Source organism: Neolamprologus brichardi, chromosome 10 (genome assembly GCF_056152115.1).
Source record: "Neolamprologus brichardi isolate AB-2024 chromosome 10, ASM5615211v1, whole genome shotgun sequence".
In the NCBI taxonomy this organism is placed as follows: Eukaryota; Metazoa; Chordata; class Actinopteri; order Cichliformes; family Cichlidae; genus Neolamprologus; species Neolamprologus brichardi.
In genome coordinates, this window is record NC_142113.1 from 15919800 (window position 1) to 15928077 (window position 8278).

Sequence of the window (8278 nt, forward strand, 5' to 3'; positions counted from 1 at the left end):
ACTTACATCTTATGCCATCAGCTTGTCCTCGGTCACAGTTTCCTTCCACATATAGCTTTGCAAAAACTGCATAAAAAGCACTTGCAGCAACAAAAACACAATATTCCAGAAAGACGCTTTGCCGATCCGATCAGCTGTTTGTAACACTTCCTACATTGGATTAGATGTCAGCGCGAACTATCACATGTCCACCATGACCTGCCCAAAACCGGAAGTGACGTCATTTTCGCGGAAATGTAGTTTTTTACCGTCCGGGCCTCAATAAGCCTATACTGGTGTTTATAAAGGTTATGTTTGACTTTATGACTTTCTGTGTCGTTTCTGGGATGCTTAGGACTCATATTGCACTGCTGGAAATAGTTTATTTTGATGCATATGCTGCTTTTTTGCAAATTTGCATTATAATATTTATTTTCGTTTTTCCTGCAGTGTATAAAAATTGGTGTATTTCAAAAGTAAAACTATGAAGACACTCAAAATAAATTTCCTGTGGTGGGAAACTATTTTGTGCAACTTTTTTGTATTTACAGTTTTGAGGGATAAGCCTCTTAAATTTCTCTAACTAGAAATATATGTTAAAAAAACAAAAACGATTTTCAATTTTTTTGTAGTTTATTGCACTATTTTGCAATTTATGTAATCTCTATGCACTTAATTCATACATATTATTAAAATCTAGGCTGTAATGGTTGTATTGATGTATATCAACTTGAAATGCTCCCAAAAATGGCTCCACAACATGTAAAAATATAATATAAGCTCTGGCGGACTTGGTTCTATGGTAGGTCTTAAAGGGTTAAAGCATACATAATTATACACAGAGGAACATTATTTGGAACATGCTCCACAACTGTAGATGCAATTTTATGCAGATTGCAGAACATCTGCCCATCTTTGTTTCTCCAATAGTTGGTCTCTTTAAGATGCTATTTTATACCCAATAATGTAACTGATCTGTTATTTTTCCTCCAGCTGTTTTTTTAATCACTTACCTTTGCAGCCTTTTTTTGCTCGTGTTACAACTTTTCTAAGACATGTCACCGCCATCAAATTCAAAATGAGCTAATATTTCTTATGAAACAGTAAAATGTGTACATTTAAATATTTTTATGTCCCTTTTTTCTATGCTCTCTGAATACAGTATAGATTTACGACATTTGCAAATCCCTGCATCCTTGTTTTTGTTTTACATTTTACATAGAGTCCCAAATGTTTTGCAATTGGGGTTGCAAATACATATATGTATCCTTTGAAGCCACTTCTGCAAAGGATTCACTTCCAAACCCACAAGCTATATCAGTCTCATATACAGACTATGGCCCACACACAGATGTGGGGATCCATTAAAGCAGCATGGATGCATGTGTGCCAAATGTCAGCTAGATGCGACCCTAGAAAAACAAATGAAAAAATTAATATGGATAACAATATTAATATGCATTCATAGGGAAATGAACTAAATATCACTCTGAATGCCAAACTGTCAACTATGGCTCTGACCCGGAGATCACTGTGACATCAGTGTCACTTGCTGAGTTGGTTCTTTAATGCAGGGCTCAGTTTAATTAATTCACTTTCATCTTGGTTTCAGACCTACCAACTGGAAGGACACTTTGAAACAGAGGTCAGCGCAATAACATGTTGAGACTCGAGAGATGTGCGTGTCAGCCTCAGAGCCTCTGCAGCATACAGTCACCCATATTTACCTTTCTCTGCTCAGGTTCACAAAGACATTAGGAATTTCAAATGCAGCTGGATTCCAGCTTAAAGAGGACCTATTATGCTCATTTCCAGCTCCACATTTTTATTCTTGGACTCTACTACTGTCATGGAGTGCAGTGTGGCAAGCAGGAGTAGGACCCAAAATGCAGGACTCAGACTCAGGGGATGAACTCAAAACCGCAGCTTTATTTGCTGGCAGGAAAAACATAAACTAAAACTCACAGGGAATTAACAAACTAAGACTCACGGGGAGACACAGGGAGATCCACACATCAAGAGGGACGACGCGACACTGACTCAGAGAAACACAGGGTTTAAATACACTGGGAAGTAACGAGGGGAATGAGACACAGAAGGAGAGCACAGCTGGGAGAAATCAGAACTGACGAGACAGGGAGCAAAGTAGGATACACTCACATGAGACACAGACCTTCAAAGTAAAACAGGAACAAGAAACCATCACACTAAGACGCAGACTCGACATTGAGAGACAGACAGAAAATGACACATGGAACTTAGACCAATACAAAGCAGACACAACCAAAGAACAAATCCTAAACACAAATAAACAGAGACATGAAACTAATAATACACAGCATAATCATTAACACAACAAGAAAACAATCCCTGATGCAAAATTAAACCAAAACATAAGAAACACAAAATACTGGGTCCAACGGACCCAGAACCGTGACAACTACAGTAGCGTTGCGTTATTCACAGCTCCAAATAATCCTTTAGAAATGATCCATTTATCCTTCATTGGGTTTTGGTGCAGTCATTTAGTTCATCCACTGAATTTATGACAGAAAATAGGCAAAGTGCATTATAGGTAATAATAGTTAGCTTTTTAATATGAATATATATATTATTATTATAATAAAAATAACAGCTGCAGTAACTAATTTTAGACCAATAGAAATGACACCCCGATTTGCAGCAGCGGAGGACAAATGAAAAATTTGCTCTGGTCACTTCATGGAAGATGAGGGGATAACCTGATGATTGCAATCAAAGTGGCACACAGACCTACGCATACATTTTCATGACAGTTCAGAGGAGAAACAAAGTAACGAGTCATCATCAACAGATACAGCAATCAAGAGAAAGAAAAATAAAACACCATCTTTATTTCAGTTTATCCTGATAAAATCGAGTTGTAGGGTTTACTTACAAGGAATGAAAAAACTTTCAATATTGAAATGCTCAAACCTCACACCTGGAGAGACAGATACAGCCTGAAGGAAACATCTATCGCAGGTTTTATTCTTTAATTGCCAGATTAAAAAATGCAATCAAATAAAGTAGTAAAAGTAATCAAAAAGTAATCAGAGGTAGAAAGCTAACAACATGCAAAAAATGGCAGATGTGTGTTGGTCCTCTCGGTGGCGCTGTCACTTGGTGTTCGCTCGCTCTGTGGTATAGTATCACTTCCTGTTCCTGCTCAAACACGGTGGTGTTTCTGAGTAGCTTATTTGCTTAGCAGTTTAATTAACAAATTTTAATTCATTCTTTTTTCATAGTATAATCTTCACGTGCCTCATCCGAAGCACACTTTCTGTGTACTCACTACCTAATTTATAGCCAAAGTATTCACTCACTGTCTCTGTACTGTTTCGCTAGCTTAGCTCGTAGCTGACTCGCTAGCACCATGGCTACTTCACCTGTCCCTTCTGCACTTTCTTGCTCATTGTGTCAGATGTTTAGTTACTCCTCGGCCTCCTTTAGCAGTAATGATATCTGTAACAAATGTAGCATATTTGCAGCTCTGGAGGCCAGGATTACTGAACTGGAGACTCGGCTTCGCACCCTGCACTCACCCTTAGCTAGCCAGGCCCCTGTAGCTGGTGCAGCCGAAGATAGCGTAGGCCCCGCTAGCTGTTCCCCGGCAGATCCCAAGCAGCTGGGGAAAGACGGCTGGGTAACGGTGAGGAGGAAGCGTAGTCCTAAACAGAAGCCCCAGGTACACCACCAACCCGTTCATTTGTCTAACCGTTTTTCCCCACTCGGTGACACACCCGCTGGGGGTCAAACTCTGGTAATTGGTGATTCTGTTCTCAGACATGTGAAGCTAGAGACACCGGCAACCATAGTCAATTGTCTTCCAGGGGCCAGAGCAGGCGACATTGAAGGAAATTTAAAACTGCTGGCTAAGGGTAAACGTAAATTCAATAAAATCATAATTCACGTCGGCAGTAATGACACCCGGTTACGCCAATCGGAGGTCACTAAAATCAATATTGAATCGGTGTGCAACTTTGCCAAAACAATGTCGGACTCTGTAGTTTTCTCTGGTCCCCTCCCCAATCACACCAGGAGTGACATGTTTAGCCGCATGTTCTCCTTAAATTGCTGGCTGTCTGAGTGGTGTCCCAGAAATGATGTGGGCTTAATAGATAATTGGCAAACCTTCTGGAGGAAACCTGGTCTTGTTAGGAGAGATGGCATCCATCCCACTTTGGATGGAGCAGCTCTCATTTCTAGAAATATCGACAAATTTATTAAACCCCTCAAAATATGACTATCCAGAGTTGGGACCAGGAAGCAGAGTTGCAGTCTTACACGCCTCTCTGCAGCTTCCCTCCTCCTGCTACCCCCCCAAAAACCCATCTCCATAGAGACTGTGTCAGCTTCCAAAAAGACAAAAAACAAACTAAAAACTAGCAACAAACAACTTAAAGATTTACAAAGAAAGAACAATATAGTATCCACACCTGAACCAAAGAGTAAAACAGTGAAATGTGGATTATTAAATATTAGGTCTCTTTCCTCCAAGTCTCTGTTAGTACATGACTTAATAATTGATCAACAAATTGATTTACTCTGCCTTACAGAAACCTGGTTGCAGCAGGATGATTATGTTAGTTTAAATGAATCAACACCCCCGAGTCATTCTAACTACCAGAAATCTCGAAGCACAGGTCGAGGGGGCGGTGTGGCAGCAATTTTTCACACCAGTCTATTAATTAATGAAAGACCAAGACAGACTTTTAATTCATTTGAAAGCCTGATGCTTAACATTGTCCACCCCAGCTGTGAAACTCAGAAACCAGTCTTACTTGTTATCATCTATCGTCCACCTGGGCCTTACACAGAGTTTCTGTCTGATTTCTCAGACTTTATATCTAATTTAGTTCTGAGCTCAGATAAAATAATTATTGTGGGTGATTTTAACATCCATGTTGATGCTAAAAATGACAGCCTCAACATGGCATTTAATCTGTTGTTAGACTCAATTGGTTTCTCTCAAAATGTAAAAGAACCCACCCACCACTTTAATCACACTCTAGATCTTGTTTTAACATATGGCATAGAAACTGAACAGTTAACAGTGTTTCCTGAAAACCCTCTCCTGTCTGATCATTTCTTGATAACATTTACATTTACAATAATTGATTACGCAGCAGTGGAGAGTGGACTTTATCAAAGTAGATGTCTTTCTGAAAGCGCTGTAACTAAGTTTAAGAATATAATCCAGCCACTGTTATCATCGTCAATGCCCTGTACCAACACAGAGCAGAGCAGCTATCTGAACGCTACCCCAACAGAGGTCGATTATCTTGTTAATAATTTCACCTCCTCACTACGTACGACTCTGGATACTGTAGCTCCAGTGAAAACTAAGGTCTCTAATCAGAAGTACCTGACCCCGTGGTATAATTCTCAAACACGTACCCTAAAGCAGATGATTCGTAATCTGGAGAGGAAATGGCGTGTCACAAACTTAGAGGATCATCACTTAGCCTGGAGAAATAGTTTGTTGCTTTATAAGAAAGCCCTCCGCAAAGCCAGAACAGCTTACTACTCATCACTAATTGAAGAAAATAAGAACAACCCCAGGTTTCTCTTCAGCACTGTAGCCAGGCTGACAAAAAGTCAGAGCTCTTTTGAGCCAACCATCCCTTTAACGTTAACTAGTGATGACTTCATGAACTTCTTCACAAATAAAATGTTTATCATTAGAGAAAAAATTACCAATAATCATCCCACAGATGTAATATTATCAACAGCTACTCTTAGTACCATTGATGTTAAGTTAGACTCTTTTTCTCCAATCGATCTTTCTGAGTTAACTTCAATAATTACTTCCTCCAAACCATCAACGTGTCTTTTAGACCCCATTCCTACAAAACTGCTCAAAGAAGTCCTGCCATTGATTAATTCTTCGATCTTATATATGATCAACCTATCTCTAATAATCGGCTATGTACCACAGGCCTTCAAGGTGGCTGCAGTTAAACCTTTACTCAAAAAGCCATCTCTAGACCCAGCAGTCTTAGCTAATTATAGGCCAATCTCCAACCTTCCTTTCATATCAAAAATCCTTGAAAGAGTAGTTGTCAAACAGCTAACAGATCATCTGCAGAGGAATGGTTTATTTGAAGAGTTTCAGTCAGGTTTCAGAGTTCATCACAGCACAGAAACAGCTTTAGTGAAGGTTACAAATGATCTTCTTATGGCCTCTGACAGTGGACTCATCTCTGTGCTTGTCCTTCTTGACCTTAGTGCAGCATTCGATACTGTTGACCATAATATCCTATTAGAGCGATTAGAACATGCTGTAGGTATTACAGGTATTGCACTGCAGTGGTTTGTATCATATCTATCTAATAGACTCCAATTTGTGCATGTAAATGGAGAATCCTCTTCACACACTGAGGTTAATTATGGAGTTCCACAGGGTTCAGTGCTAGGACCAATTCTGTTTACATTATACATGCTTCCCCTAGGCAGCATCATTAGAAGACATAGCATACATTTTCACTGCTATGCAGATGACACCCAGCTCTATCTGTCCATGAAGCCAGATAACACACACCAATTAGTTAAACTGCAGGAATTTCTTAAAGACATAAAGACTTGGATGGCCACTAACTTTCTGCTTCTTAACTCAGATAAAACTGAGGTCATTGTACTCGGCGCTGAAAAGCTTAGAAATATGGTATCTAACCAGATTCTTACTCTGGATGGCATTACCTTGGCCTCCAGTAACACTGTGAGGAACCTTGGAGTCATTTTTGACCAGGATATGTCCTTCAACGCACATATTAAACAAATATGTAAGACTGCGTTCTTCCATCTGCGCAACATCTCTAAAATTAGGAATATCCTGTCTCAGAGTGACGCTGAAAAACTAGTTCATGCATTTATTACTTCCAGGCTGGACTACTGCAATTCATTATTATCAGGATGTCCAAAAAACTCACTGAAAAGCCTTCAGTTAATCCAAAATGCTGCAGCAAGAGTACTGACAGGGACTAGAAAGAGAGAGCATATTTCTCCTGTTTTGGCTTCCCTTCATTGGCTTCCTGTTAAATCCAGAATTGAATTCAAAATCCTGCTCCTCACATACAAGGTCTTAAATAATCAGGCCCCATCTTATCTTAATGACCTTGTAGTACCATATCACCCTATTAGAGCACTTCGCTTCCGCTCTGCAGGCCTACTTGTTGTTCCTAGAGTATTTAAAAGTAGAATGGGAGGCAGAGCCTTCAGTTTTCAGGCCCCTCTTCTGTGGAACCAGCTTCCAGTTTGGATTCGGGAGACAGACACTATCTCTACTTTTAAGATTAGGCTTAAAACTTTCCTTTTTGCTAAAGCATATAGTTAGGGCTGGACCAGGTGACCCTGAATCCTCCCGTAGTTATGCTGCAATAGATGTAGGCTGCCGGGGGATTCCCATGATGCATTGAGTTTTTCCTTTCCAGTCACCCTTCTCGCTCACTATGTATTAACAGACCTCTCTGTATTGAATCATATCTGTTATTAACCTCTGTCTCTCTTCCACAGCATGTCCTTTATCCTGTCTTCCTTCTCTCACCCCAACCGGTCGCAGCAGATGGCCGCCCCTCCCTGAGCCTGGTTCTGCCGGAGGTTTCTTCCTGTTAAAAGGGAGTTTTTCCTTCCCACTGTTGCCAAAGTGCTTGCTCATAGGGGGTCATATGATTGTTGGGTTTTTCTCTGTATCTATGAAGCGCCTTGAGGCGACTTTTGTTGTGATTTGGCGCTATATAAATAAAATTGAATTGAATTGAATTGAATCAAATTACAGATCACAGGGGACTAAATCCACAAAGTCTGAAAGAACAGGAAATTGCCATTTGAACAGTGAAGAAAAGGTTTCTTTTGTGGTTTTCTGAAGATGGTGCATTTTAGGATATGCACTTGCTAAAAAGATAGACAAGCTCTAAAGGTTAGGGATTTATCACATTTATTACATCAGTAAAATGTGACAAAACATGTGCATCTTCTCACCGTTTACCTCTTCCTCAGTTAAAACCTGTTAAACATAAGTGGATACGTAACACTTTAACTTTCCGTTAAGTACCAGTACAAAGAATATAACAACAGTTTACCAGAAGTCTGACCCCACGAACCATTTCAACATTAAACAGAACAAAAGTTACACAAACTGTCTTTGTCTTTTCCCACTGACAATCTGTGTATCTTTAATGAACTGCAGTCATCACTCTGACCACTTCTTCTGAAGTTTAGTTTTAGTCTTTACTATCAGAAGCTGTTCTTGCCTGGTTCCTACACTTTTTCTGCAACATTT